Source organism: Bombus huntii, chromosome 2 (assembly GCF_024542735.1).
Source record: "Bombus huntii isolate Logan2020A chromosome 2, iyBomHunt1.1, whole genome shotgun sequence".
In the NCBI taxonomy this organism is placed as follows: domain Eukaryota; kingdom Metazoa; phylum Arthropoda; class Insecta; order Hymenoptera; family Apidae; genus Bombus; species Bombus huntii.
The window spans coordinates 16,079,400-16,094,500 of NC_066239.1; the positions used below are offsets into that span (position 1 = coordinate 16,079,400).

The 15,101-nt window shown below is 36.0% G+C and overlaps 1 protein-coding gene across 4 annotated transcripts in view; it reads right to left on the reverse strand.

Moving 5' to 3' along the window:
* Positions 1-15,101, reverse strand: part of LOC126878145 (lachesin-like) — a 483,910-nt gene that overhangs the window by 188,187 nt on the left and 280,622 nt on the right. The window lies entirely within an intron of this gene.

Here is a 15,101-nt window from a genome sequence, read left to right on the forward strand (position 1 = left end):
ACTGTACATTTTTAAGTAAGAGATATTAAAACATTCTTTTCATCAGCTTGTTATATCAAGAATTTTTGTTATATAGTCGACAATGAGAATAATTTTGACTCATTATACGTATCGACCAAAAAGTATTGAATTTCTCAAAAATTACTTTTCTCTCGTTTCTCTCCAAGTCACAAATTAATATCATCTTTAATCCACAAAATATTTGATCTTCTTAAAAATATCAAATACTACGTCTGTTTATCATACGCTTCGCTTAGCATTGTGTTTTCGATTCTCGTTCGATTAACGTAATAATTTCAGAAACGCGCAAAACGCTGAAACGAAATGGTGGAAATTGTTTGAACAACAATTATCGCTTATGCCCGACTAATTAATATACATACATAAGATCCCGCTAATGGATTTATAATTTATTGAATTCTAAGATTTATCGAAGACTATACAGGTGGAAAACGAGTATTGTATTGCTTCGAGATGAAAAGACATAATTTCCACGAAGTGGCTATTGCCACGTTACAAAAGAGCAACGCAAGAACAGAGAAATTAATTTACTCGTATAATTGTTCGGATGCAAGGTGCCGTAATGAAAGGTGGAATTTAAACGACACTTCTTACATTACGAGTTTAAACGTTGCGGCGGATATTCGAACGTTGTTGTTCTTTGCGTGCAATATTCTCTTAATAATAATTTTTATTCTTGAGCACTCACAGCGACTATGCTTTTAGCAGTAAAGAATATTAATTAAAAGCAGCTGTGCATACAAAGAACAAATTATAAAGAGTAAAAGATCTAGTTAAACACATCCTTTTATCTTGATGCATGAAATAATTACCAAAAACAACTAGGTGAAATTATCAAGACACGAAAATGTAAAATAACTTTAAAAATGTTAAAACGTAGAATAGAGAAAGCTAACAGTCTGCTAGGTAGATTAATTAGAATTATATGTTTGCACAGCCATTTAATGCCAGATGAAAGCCGCAAATAGAATTAGACAACCGTGCAGCATAAGTATAACACCATTAATGAGATACATATAATGCGATAATAAGATGAAAAATGGCTATAATAAATCTAACAAGCTACAAAAATAATGTTAACCCGCGAAACTTAAATATTTTCAAAAAATTAACACTTCAAGTATGATTCCTTTACATTATTAGCGTATGATTTCTATTGTTTTGTTAAATACAGTTTATTCCTTCTGTTCTATATAGAATGAGTTAAGATCTGCTTGCAAACCAATATTTTTACAATGCTCTTTTTTCACGGAAACCTGAAATTCTTACTCGATCGAAGTAACTTCCTCATTGGCTGCGCTGTTTCTGATCTTGTTAAGCCTAAAGTACGCAGTATTTTGATTTTTACGAGATATGACATGACACGATCCTGCGGATATTTATGTAAATTTTATATACACAAGTGAAAAAATAGAACCAAGTATAAATTTGTTTTGCCTATTAAACGTTACGATCAACACAACTTTATATATTTTTTCACACACGTTATGTATTTTCTGTACATCTTTGTATCTTCACATTTTCTATAAATGTTTCAAAATCCACAGTCTAATTATATCAAACGTCGATAGTGTCTCGCAATATACAACCAGATTAATTATGCTACGCAAAGTTCAACATTAGATTTCAACATACTAAAGCTTCGTTGATTCCAAGAAATCTATTTTGTCCTATGAAGCAAATAGCTCTGTGCAGAAACTGATGATTCATCATCTACCTAACCATCTATCACAATATAATTGAAAGAGAAGTAATTTCGTTAACAACTTATTCATAGAATTCTCGACGTTCTGTTTGCATGCGATACTAATTAGAAGTACTAAGAGGCAGAAGTACGATTTCGAAGTGGACTATGTTTTCGCAAATAGCAGATAGACTTGTCGTGTCGCGTTGAAAGATCGAAACGCAAACGTAATTGGCTTGTTATCACTTTGGCAGACGTTCTAACCGCACGATTCGTTTTCTACGGGTTTCGCCGCTAATTACAGCGCACTGCCGAGAACAGGCGACTACATAATCGAATTTTGCTGCTCTTAATTGCAACACGATTACACGAGCGGACGGTTCGCGTAAATATTGAATTTAGTCACATGCTTGCTCGCCTAATCCACCTCAGCACAGATTTCTTCTTCGAGTTGTATCTCGACTTTAGAGATACCAATGAAAAGTAATTGCTATACAAATGAAGTATCAGTAGGTCTATTCGATAGGCAAGTTCTTTTTTTCTTATCGTATTTGGATGTTTGAAATTGTTTGCTTCGTTCTAAATTTATACGGTTTCCTTCCAAGATATTTGCTACCGTGGCGTTAAGGAAAAAAACCGTACAACATCTTACGGACATTATCCTTATCATTTGCTAATTATATTTGTATGTTTACACCTCTTTCTAGAAAATTTACTGTTGTCTGTGTACTACTGGCGGTGATACTGTTATTGATACTGTTGTAATTATTTGCTAACAGTATTTGAGCAACAAAATCGTGTATGCGTTGAATTCTCGCTACATATAGCTTGAAAGCAGACCGTATTTCAAGAATTTATAACATACAAATTTTTCATTTCGGATATGTAACGAACATGAAATAAAATTGTTATATTCGGAAGTGTGCCACATTAAACTTTTAAACTCCGTATCGTGCGTATTTAAAATTTCGTGCTGAAAAAATTAGAGTTTTTTCATTTTCCAAGTATCTAACTCGCGATATGTTCGTGTATTTCATAAACGTCATAAATTGCAAATTCGATGGAGAAATGTTGTTATTTTCAAATATTAGTAAATAATGGTCCGAATTAATAAAGGAAAATTTGACGTTCCTCTTTTGAAAGAGAAGGAGAAACGAGCGAAAAAAAGAGAAGGATCCTTGATGTGCGTTGTCGTATAAAAAATTTTAAGAGAGTTGAAGTCGTGAGCAACCCTTCAGGCGTTTGAAGAATGACGATCTTTTAAGAGAGGAGGAAGTTTTCGATTCCGAGCAGCCCTTTATGCACCCGTTTCTTCGCGACTAACGTTCACGGAAGTTGAATTGCTTCGAGAAAAGCGCGTTCGACGTTTCCCGTGACTTCTCGTCTTTTTAATGACGCGCCTTTCTTGACAATCCCTCGTATAACGCATTGTACAAAACTTCGAGCGCCATTCTGAAAGTAATACGATTTCGAGCTGTACTCGATACGAACTGCGTACAAACAAGATCGAGCCGATTTCGTTTCATTGATCGAGGAAGGTGACAAAATGCGGTGAAGCTTTCGAAATACAGCTTCAAAGACGTACACGAAAGTCGGTGAAATTTGTATTTCCCTTTTACAAAAATACTTATATTTTTACAATTTCTGTTTGCTTCTTCATAAAGACATTTCTCCGACGAGAAAATTGCTCTTTGCTTTTCTCCATATATAGTAGTTTCAGATTGAATTTATTATAAAAAAAATAGTGATTTTTCTAAATTCTTTGATGTTTGCTTATAATTTTTCTGAATTCTCGATAATCTTTTCCTTTTTTGGGTCCAGCTTGCGATCTAGTTACGATTTGAATATTTTTCTTCCTTCAGAAGGAATGATTTGTAAGAATTATTGTCCATTGACGCTATAATTACTGATTTTTCATATGTATTGAATGTATCGTTCATAGTTGATCAGAATTAAAACAATGTGATGAAAATAAATCGATTCTGCTTCTGATTTTAAACGCTTCGGTAGTTCTAGTGTTAAGCGTGACCTATGAGGATTTTAATTAAAATTTAATTGAAATTTGAAACTTCAATGTTCGAAGTTATCAAATCGATTGAATCGATTAGACCTATTTCATAGACTTCTTTAATACTTAGTACTATTTCGTTGTATGATCTAATTTCACTCGCATCAGCTCTAGAATCTCGAAAGTTCCGTGCGCAAGTTCATCGCAAATCTTGGTCATTACAAGTTTCGTGGCATAGTCGTAAAAGATAAGACACACAAAACGGCCCTCAAAAATAATTATCTGCTCTGTCGTTAAGGATACGAAATGACATTGAGGAGGAAAGTTCAGTCGTTTCATAGATAAATGAAGTGTAAAGATAATCCCGCCTAAAGCGATTTTCTCGAACGATCGAGCTTTTCCATGTTCCCAGGGTCATAGTCACAAACATGAATGTTTCCATTTTACTATTTAGTTTTCTTCTGCCTCTGAAAAAATCGATACAGAAATATATACTATATGTATGTAAATATATATAAAAATAAATATATATAATATAAATATTATATATATACTATATATATACTATAATCTGTAGACTGTGAATATTTATGCAAAATTATGATAAATCTTCCTTTCACTTAGCAATTGCTATAACAAGTATTTTACTTTCAATATTCTTTCATAGATTTACTTATGTTACCGAATAGGCTGCCGATGGATACATATTTATATTTTTGCCAACACTCAATCTAACGAGTTATAGATATTTCCTACATTTTCGATATTTTCTATATTTTTTACATGATTTATTGTCAAATTTATTCGAAACCTTGTTGAAAAACAAATTCAATTTATATTCCAAACATAAACCGTGAATTGTTAATAAATAACTATTGTTATTATAGAATTAAGTAACAATATAAAATATTATAAATAATAAATTACCCAACTGCCAACTTAATTTTATCTCGATTTCCACTCGTTTATACGCCACACGTTCTGGCGACGAATTTTGACCTCAATACCAGCCGGCCATAAAGTTTCGCGCTGCTTTTTATAACGTGAGCGATCGCTTTTACTGTAACTTTGTTTCTCACACTAAAATTACGATTACTATTCGAAATTCACTTTAAAGCGAAACGCACGGATGAAACGTCCGTATTTCCATTCCACGAAAGCGTTATTTTTCGTGAGAAAGATTTCGCATTGAATCAGTGGTCAAACGAATGATTGAAGCCAGAATAGCCGACTGGACCGACTCACGGATGGCCACAATGGGCTTGGATTAATTTAATTATGGATCAGCTCTATTGGGAGCGTTGCATTGCTATGTAACCAGCCTTTTATCCGCGAAAAGCTCGCCTGACCTTTCTCGACTGATCGACTAGAACGCTTTGTTCTTTGTCATGATGTTTCTTTTGACATACGTCGCCGCGGAGAAACGAAATTATAATTCAAAGATTGGGAACAAAAGTGAATAAAAGGACCCCGTTGGAATGGGTCTTGCGCAAATGTAGGAACGTGTTTCGTTATGAAACAATACGAATATGAAATGTTATCAAACTCATGATTGATCTATTATTGAATTCATTGGAAATTTTGAAAACTGATACGCGCAGTAACATGCAATACGATTGTAAATTCTATCAGTGCGTGATATGATGAAGGATCAAAAATGATTAACAAAATAGAGGTTGCGACAATGCTGTGAAATATCTAATTCCAAAATAGATGACTTAGAAACATGATAAAATATATCTGCTAGAAAAATTATTAATACTTTTTCGTACGCTTAGTTAGCAATTTCAAGTTTCTCAAGTATCATCGTTCAGTTAACTTAAACGAAAGAAACAATTTGCTAAACACCGAAAGTTGCTTCAACGATTTCACGACCAAACAAATCGGCAATACGCTCGGGCAGAGGAGGGTACACAGGCCGAATTCCCAGGGAACTGAAAAGTCACAAACTCGACTTCCAAAGCTGAACGACCGTTCGATATGTAAAACTCGTCTCTTCAAGCATTTTGTTGCCTCGTAAACAGTCGAAACGTACTTCCTCGCCAACGACGATGCCTGTTATGTGGTTTGAATGCGCGTTTCACACGCAAGCATACAAAGTGCTATTAACGACGTTTGGAATTCCGTTTGAATTCTTTTATCGTTAGCACTCTTTCCCTTCGTTTCGATATTTATGTAACGCTTTATTTTGTGCCACGCTTTCGTTTTTTAAAACCTGAATAAAATCTAGGTATCTTAATTTCCTGAATTATTAATTAAGGTTCCTTAATTTCAATGATGTGTGTATATACATGTTCTCTAATATTCGAATTAGAATCATTCAAAACTTTCAATTTTCATCTTTTTAGTGAAATTGAAACACGCAAACGAATTGTAGAAGCAATGTTTATTAATTACTAAGGTGTTTGACAAATACATGTTAATTCGTGTTTTCTCCTTTTGCATTCATAGTAGCTGATATCCTATTACTGCATATTCACCACCTTTATATTTTACTACAATAGCTCGTTATTTTAATTTTTGTTTTCAGATTCGGCCGATGTGATGTTTAATGATAAGTGCACTGCTAATTAACCGAACATTTTCAATGATCTTCAATTTCGATGAATTGTCTGACCATTGAGAATACGAGGATACTCGTCGATACAATGGCTGTTTGGCAGTAAGAGAGACAATCGAGTATTTATCTGATATAAAATGATCGCAAAAAGAATTCACGCGGTATCGTATTTGTTCTGGCATTTATATACCAATCAATTAAATCTAAATATATTAAATTTCGTACCATTCGTTAGTACTTTTGTATGAATAACACAGGAATTTTACACTGTGAAAATAATATCTAGAGTTTGATAACAACAAGAACGTTCCATTGGAAAATAAGAATCTATGGTAACAGTTTTGAGAACCGCTGTAATATGTGACAGTGCATACTACTATGACACACAGTAGAGCGTGGAATATCCATCGCAGATGTAGAAGTGAAATTTCTCGACGTAATTCTAATTCGATGGCCAGAAAATACAGCAGTCAGTAGTCTAATTAATATTTTGTTTATTTAAGCCAACCTGCCACTAGAATAATATTTCCAGTACCGGCTGAAAAAACTTGAAATTACCTAGCAAGTCCCTCCATCGTATTATACGTCATATTACGAAAGAGAATGCAATGTACATACAGCCCCGAGTGCAACGACAGCAACGACGCCGATTCTTCATGGTTTACATAGTTTTACGACCTCGCTACGTCTTTTTATTAATCCGAAGTATACAAAGTGAGCTGTAGTATCATGACCAGGCTGACTTAAAAATTCCAAGCCCCAGGGCCATCGTGTGTTGGCACGCAACAGATTCTCCCTCTTAATTCTCTCATTTCACGGCTTGCGGTTTCAAGCCAGCTCGTAAAACATTCGTGTCGCTCAGAGAGAAACGGCAACGCGGTGTGGCGAGACGGGCGTGAGGAAGAGCGGGGTCGGAAGGGTGAGCTGTCGTAGGAGGATCTTTCAATCTAGCCAAGGCACGGGCGGTTGAAGAAAGAGGAGGTAGCTGGTTGCCGGAGCAGCGGCCCCGGAGTCTGCTTTAAAATTCAAATTCACAACTTTTGCTTAAACGTCTCTTAGATAACCGAGATAGCTGCGTCGCCTTCCGAACACTCTCTGCCCCTGAAACTCTCCGGTTTCCACCCTGCGGCTGAATCTCGTCAGACGCGTAGAAAAACGATCCCGGAGTTTCTATAGGGAAACCTGGAGAGTTAGAAGAAGAATGTATGTACGTGTACTTGCTACGCGTGTATTTTCTTCGTCTGTGTGTATGGAAGTTCGGACCGTAGCGCAATCTCCGATAAGTAAGTAAATTGGTCTGGATATTAGGAGCCTCCGACGCGCTGCAATTCCAGTGGGGGTGGTTCAGGTTACGTTACAAGACCCGCGCAATGGCGAACCCGAGTTTCCCCTTCGTTATTGGTGAACTCAAGATTGTCGACCGCGCTAACGAGGGACATCGATTACCGGCAAGAAATTGAGCATATGCCGGGTAGGGGACATAGAAATGAGCCGGCTCGTGGTATGTAATTCCGTGTACTCGAGCGTGAACGCGGTCGGCTGGTGACCAATTTTAAGAGAGTGGAAAGTTTATTACTGGTCGTTGATATTTGCTAATGATAGGGGAAATGGTTATGAGGTGAACAATATGCGCATGCTCTTGCGGATAATTTTATTTTTCTGCTTTTTAATTACGAGGTCATGGATCGTGCATGTTAATCAATTAGTCACTCAACGTTACATCAGCATTCAGTTAAAAAATGTATCAAATTCTGTTCAAGATTAATGTCTAATTGCTTTCGGAAAGATTCTCTTTTTTCAAATTTGGTGAAGCAAATTTCTAGGTTTTAAGTCGAGAAATTCTACTATTCCCTCCGAAATACATTGCACGTCACCGACTCGTTCCTTCTTCTTGCGTCATTTTGGAATTTAATGCCCAATTACGTTTCACAAGCTTATGTCTTTACGATTACTGGCAAAAAAATGAATTTTTCTGATACAAATAGGTACAGCCAAAACTGGTTGGATTTTACCTTCTTCATTTAAAATATTCTTTTTCTATTCTTGTTTTCATTGTTCATTGTTTCAAATATTCTAAAAAGGAAGCATTAAAATGATAATATTCATTATTGTAAGAATGGAAGGTATTTGTCACTTGTCACTTTTCCAAATAAATTATATAATACGCTATATTCAAATCTTCAGTATCTGAACTGATACGGAGACGCGATTGGAATAAGAAAAATTCGAAGAGATTGTTTCGATGATGAAATACCATCTTTGAACGAATAACATCCTATCACCTAACTTCCGTAGCAATTCGTTTTAATAATTTCCAAAAATAATTGATTTATCGCAAATGGCTATTAAACTTTGAATACATGTGAATCAAAGTACTACAGTCTAATGTAAGAAGTTAAGGACACGTGTAGCTTCTCGCCTCCGTATACGTAAACTACTATATATGCATAAACATTGAAATTATATCGAAAATATACGAAATTCAGAAACAATAGTTTGAAAAAGCAAGCAGAAACTTCTTTCTCTTGAAGCAAGAAATAAAAATACGAGAAATAAAACATAGAGATAATGACAATAGTAATACGTATTCGTACAAACGTAGATGCTATGAATTTAGAAAATTGTTACTACAAACAACAGAAAGTATCAACCAATCAACAACAAGTAGTCGATAAAACCGCATACCTTTTTCAACGCTTTAAATCTCGCAAGACAAAAGACAACGGCAAAATCCTGCAGCATCGTGCGAATCTGCATACCGAACCCATAACCTTTAGCCCGTCGGTCTATAAATTATCGGGAACTAAGAGGGAATCGTAGTCAAGACGACGCTGCGGTTCGATGCAGTGGGAGCAACCGGCGATTCAACAGGCAGCTTGGGGCGGAAACGAAAGAAGCGAACGGAAGGAAACAACGAACAGCCAACGGGCCCGTGGCGTAGCAAGCGTAGCGAAAATTAATCCAATCGGGCGCGCAGAAAATCAATTCGATGATAAATCTTCCATCGAATCGTAAATAACGGCGCGCCACGATCCCGCCAGATAGTCTTGCTTGAGACCATGGCGCGACAAAGAAATATGACGACCAACACTGGAGCTTATTTATCGAGAAAAACGGGACGTGAATGGGTGTACCGGGTTTCTTTGCTTGATCCACCGTGCCACGGGAATTCATCGACACGGTCCTTTTACATTTTTCCAAGCCCTTTTCCCAACCGTCCAGCATCCCCGCTCTCATTCACTCTTATTCACCGATCTCGAGCGGAACCGGTTCCACCGGCTTCGTCGTACTTCCGGCTATTTCACGAGTCTGCTCGTAAACTTTTTACTACGATCCTCCGTACAATATGCTCGGAACAATCTGGAGACGGCAGCACCACGACATTCACCTCCTCGTACCCTAGCCGTTTATTCCTCTCGCTTCTCCTCTTCGACTTCGCAACTGACGTCGAAACGATAGAACGACCGTCTCTGTCTTCACGAATTTAGAATTTAGAATGACAAGAACTTGGTAAAGTGAGTATCCTGCCGGTTACGAGTATAGAAATACTTGGAGTAGTATTGATTCCGAGAACGTCCAGAGGGTGGTGATACAACGAGATGGAGCACCACCAGCATCGGATAGCGTTATTTATGATTCCGTTGCGGCGTTATATTTATCTCTTTTCAGCAGGCCATCGATCCTTCGATTTTCGGAAAGCAAACGGCCACAGGCTCTATTCATGCTCAGGGTTCAAGCAGATCGTCCTGTGTTTTCTACGTTTCGACGTTTCTACGTCTCTTGTTCATTGCACATCGTTTCTGCAACTTGGTTTAGCTTGTTATGAAATTATATACACGGAGAAACCATACGTACGTTTAAATGTAAATTGTACTTGTGTGCAATTAAAATTTAAATCTTACTAAGGTTGTTTTTTTAATATACTAGCTTAGATTTAATTAAAGACCCTTCTATAATGTTCTATATTGAGTTTAAGTCAGAATAATCCGCTCGGTTTTTAATTGTTTGGTCTGTTCGAAAGGAAATTAACACGGATATTATGCAGATATTATAATTATTACAGAATAGAGTGGATATTACAATTATCACAGAATTAATACAGATATCATAAAGCGAGAAATTCTTGATAGATTAACGAGCATGGATTTTCTCGACAGATACATTACGTTCAGGTACAGCTACTCATATAAAAAATTCTTGTTCGTTAAATAGAAACGTATCAACTTAAGTCAAATTAAAAAGCGTTTTTAGGGAAAGAGCAACTACTATTTATATAATTGTTTGCGAATATATGAATTCCAATGTTCGTTAAGTTCTCAAACTATTCTAAGAATTATCCTAAAGGATCGATTCCAACTGTCCAAATTTCGGAATCTCCAAAGTTTACAGTTTCAATGAAAAACATACAATCCAGATTAAACAGCTATAAAATCGATCAAAATGAAAATATTTGCAATCCGTGTGCAATTTTACTTCTCAAACTTCGACAAATATTTTTATTTGACTCTTCTGCCTTTATCTTGAAAAGAACATCGAGACGCGAAAATTCGTTAATTCAAAGTAAACATTTCATTCGATCTGTTGATTAAACATGGAAACAGAAAAAGAATGGAAATTTTTCACCTAGAATACACAAAAATCTTACAGTTGAGTTGTAGATACCGATGCAAGAAGTGTTTTAGGATGCTCGTTATGTTAATGAGTGACTAGTTCTGAACAAGTAACGCTAATAGGTAACGGATGTTCTCGTTACCGCTCGTTCTCCGAGAAAGTAAATCGTTATGGCAGCTAACTAATTTAATTCGTTTACTAGGTCATTGATTCGTAAGAAAAATTGGCAAGAGCTATGGATTTTTTTACACCGGCTTTTCCTTTCTCCTTTATTGTTTTCTCCAATTAAAAGTCCGCTTTTTATCGATACAATACGGAATGGCGAGCGTGATTGAAAGCTTAAAGCACACGGAATTAAACGGCCTGACTAAACGTGGAATTATCGTGCTGAGATTTTTGTTCGTGATAGGCGGCCGCGATTGAAGGTTGAAAATAATTTCGAAATTTTATCCTTTGAGCAATTGTATGTTCAATTTTATATAAGTGCTGTTTGAAGGGATAAAAATGTTTTAAATGTACATGATTTAACGTTATATGAAAGATAATGAAATATGGAGAATGTAAAGTGACGTTGTAGAAGCAGAGCGCTAAATGTGAAGTGGGTATCTTCCTTTTTCAGCGTTTTTTCGCATGACCTGAGACCTATTAAATAAAAAAATTTTTAATACCAGGGACAGGTACTAAAGAACATGTAATTCAAGTTTCCATGTAAAATCATAAAAAAAGTTACGTGAACAATTTATCAATATATTTTTTAATTCTTTAAACTTCGCCTATTAATAAGAACTTTGTTTTCAAGAATAACATCTTTTTTTATAGATTATGGAAAAATGAAATTCACTCTAAGTACAGTAGATGACATAAAATTTCAGGATTATAATATTTATAACCAGTTTCAAAACTAGTAACGAGAACTATCGTTTCTTGTAAATTAAGAATCATTACAGACCGATAGACAAACGTTTGAAAATGTACACTGCTCAAGAATATTAGCCATTTAAATCCAATATTTGCCACGCACGAATAATTCTCTCTGGTCGCTGTGAATAATTCTACACAAAATATTCTGAACACTCGGCATAATCAAACACTTTCGTGGCTATACGATATATCTATATCAATATCCATCGAACAATCAGTTCATTATACAGTGTCTATTGATCAATTATTACAGGACTGCATCCTGGAGGATGGATCGATAAGCAGTTTAACGCGTATTATTTTCCGTGTCTGAAGGTTCGACGACGTAGCTCGTCGTTGCATAAATGAAAGACAGTTCAAGGGGATGAGGTAAATCGTCACGTAGCTGAAGAGCCATATCGAATGAAATTTGCAATGGAAATTTAATCTGCCTCGGTTTGTACCGAAGAGTACTGGCTGCTATTCCTTCTTAACACCACCCGTCTTTATGTCTCGCGGAATTTTCAACGGGAAAATAACAGACAGGGTGACGAACAGAAATTATCGTTGCTCGCAAGAACCTCTATCAATGGTTCGGGAAAATGCAGTGGGAAAGCTCGAGTGGGAAACAGGTTTAGCGGAATATTTTATTTAAACCGCGGAAAGATATGCGGGGACCAATCGATTCCGACGAAATCGCTCCAGGTGGTTATTCGAACTGAAAAAGCTTTCTCGCGTGTTTCATTCGAACAGAGAAAGGTAATCAATTTCGTTGAAATACCCGAGTATATACGAATAACCTGCGCCATTTGCTAGATGAAGGCCGACTCTGCTAACTCGTGAACTTTTTCTAAATCAAATGTCGACGAAAAATACGCTCGATGAAACAAATTACGAAAGTATAATTTATTAGAATATCAGATTAGTCAACGAAGCATGAATTTGCTATGTTTGATGTAAAATTCATAAACGCATATCGCGAATGGGCGGACGCACTGGTTCCTAAAAATTTTATAAATTTCATGCGAAGCTAAAAAGAAAAAAAAGTACATGGTACAGAATTGAGCGTGATATCGTTGGTTCACGACATGTGGACGAGTAGCCTCGTACTTGAACCGTCAACCACATAAAAAAACAACGTTGACCAAGGTTACATATGTACTTTGTACGCTACTGTTCAGAAGTGCCTATACTGTTGCATATTTTTGACACAGGACTCTTTGTAATTACAAAATTACAAATAAGACCACTAAACGTCTTCTCTCGGGACGTTCTCCCGCGGTATCGCAGCTTTCGTTTTGTCTGGAACGCCAGAAGAGTCCACTCGTGCGCAGCCAATTCAGTTAATTTCATCTCGCGAGCGAAGAAGACGATTTTGCGCTGCTTGCCTTTCTGGATCGTGGCACCCGCCTGCTCCAGTTGCGCTGGTCGCTTCTTTATCATCCTTTTCGGCCTGTTTCTTTCCCTTTCATTGTCGCGCACTATTCGGTGTTGTTCGGAGAAATTCCTCTTGAGGTCTCTTTTTGCCAAGATCGTCGCACCTTCGCGAGCTCAACGAACCTTTGGTAAGAGAAAAAGTGGCAGAACAGAGAGAAAATGAAATTGCCTTGAGTCTAGATCCTAGAGATTGATTCTGAGAACAGGTTCAGAATTAAACGAAGATGATTGCTTGCGGTTGAGTATCGGGACGGATTCTGGCTGTCTTTGAAATACATTGCCGCCTAGAGATTAAGGCTGGTTCAGACAATATTCAATAGTTTAGTCAAATAAGAAATAAAGCTGAATTTACACCATTCACCTTGGAGAATCATTGCGGATGGAACGAGGAGGACGACAATGATGTTTTTCGATGAATCATCCATTGTGAAACTGCAGCATGAAACCACACAGTGTAAATTCGGTTTTATTTGCTACTTGACTATACTACTGGGCATATCTGAAACAGTTTTTGTCACAAAAGTAGCTGCATAAAATTTACGAATTTATTCTACTAGTTTGGGAATTGAAGAAAATTAAAAAATGTAAAATTAAAAAATGACATCTTTTCCTGTATCATACACACGTTAAATTTTCCTCTCGCTCTTCTCTATATGCTTGTTCCTGGAACATTTAAGAGAGTTAAGTTTAAGTGGGCATAATTATCAATTGCGACGTTAAGGTTTATACACATCGGTACGAAAGAACAGGAAATTTTAAATGTAGAACACAATGATAAATCAAATATTAAATATTTACAAACTAAATTAATTCTGTTATAAAAACTTGTATTATAATTATTCAAAACATACAGGAACGTAAAAGAACATACTAAAGTAGCTAACACAGAAGTTTCTCTTCTTATCCAATTTACACGCGGACACGTTATACTTCACATAGTCTCCAGCACCGGCAGGAACATCTGTCGTGTTAGCGATAAAGTCATAACTAGACTGAGAATTTTTATGTGTTTATACGAAATTTGTAGATGCAAAAATACACAGAATATATAAAAGATCCAAGTGTACTCGTTATAATATTCTGCAGGGAAAACAAAATTCTGCTTACAATTACTTTAGATTCGTTAGTTACGTACACAAAAGCGTGAATTTGTATAAATATCCGCAGTGTAATCACAACACCTATTCAGGAAACATAAAAACAGTGCAAACAACATGCACGCATATCATCATAAAGACCATGACAGCGAGTTATAGAATGCTAAGAACGATAAATATATGATAGCGTGTAATCATTGTTTAGAATTATTGTCGAATATAGTAGGGAGTGGTGAATTATGCAATAAAGTGTATGTGATTGAATAAGCCACGCCTTGTTTTTTTCAAACAACCATTGCATATGTAATTTAATCTACGTCCAAGTATACTTCCAGTTAACTGATTACATCACAACTAGTGATGGGATCAAGTTCAACATTATGTTAACTTACATACGTATAATTCGAATTAAATTCAATATACAGGGTTCATTTCTGGATACTCCTCGTGAAGTACAATAGTTCGTTCGTTGTAAGTTGCGAAATATTTGATGTTCAGAAGCTGGTTTTGAACTTCAGAATGAGTTGAATGAGTTGAACTTATAAGTATACATTCTAATGAGTCGAAATTCTTACGGATACTAATCGAATCATTGAATATCTCGTTGAACTCCTATAATAAATAGAAGAAAACTATATAGAATTGTAGGCAGTGAACATGACAAGGATTCCTATAAATTTTACTTTGGTATTTGCACTTACAACTAGACTGCGAATGTTTATTCATATTTTATACAAATACAAAAGAGAAGGAACTTAAGCAGAAATATAACGAGTGAATATA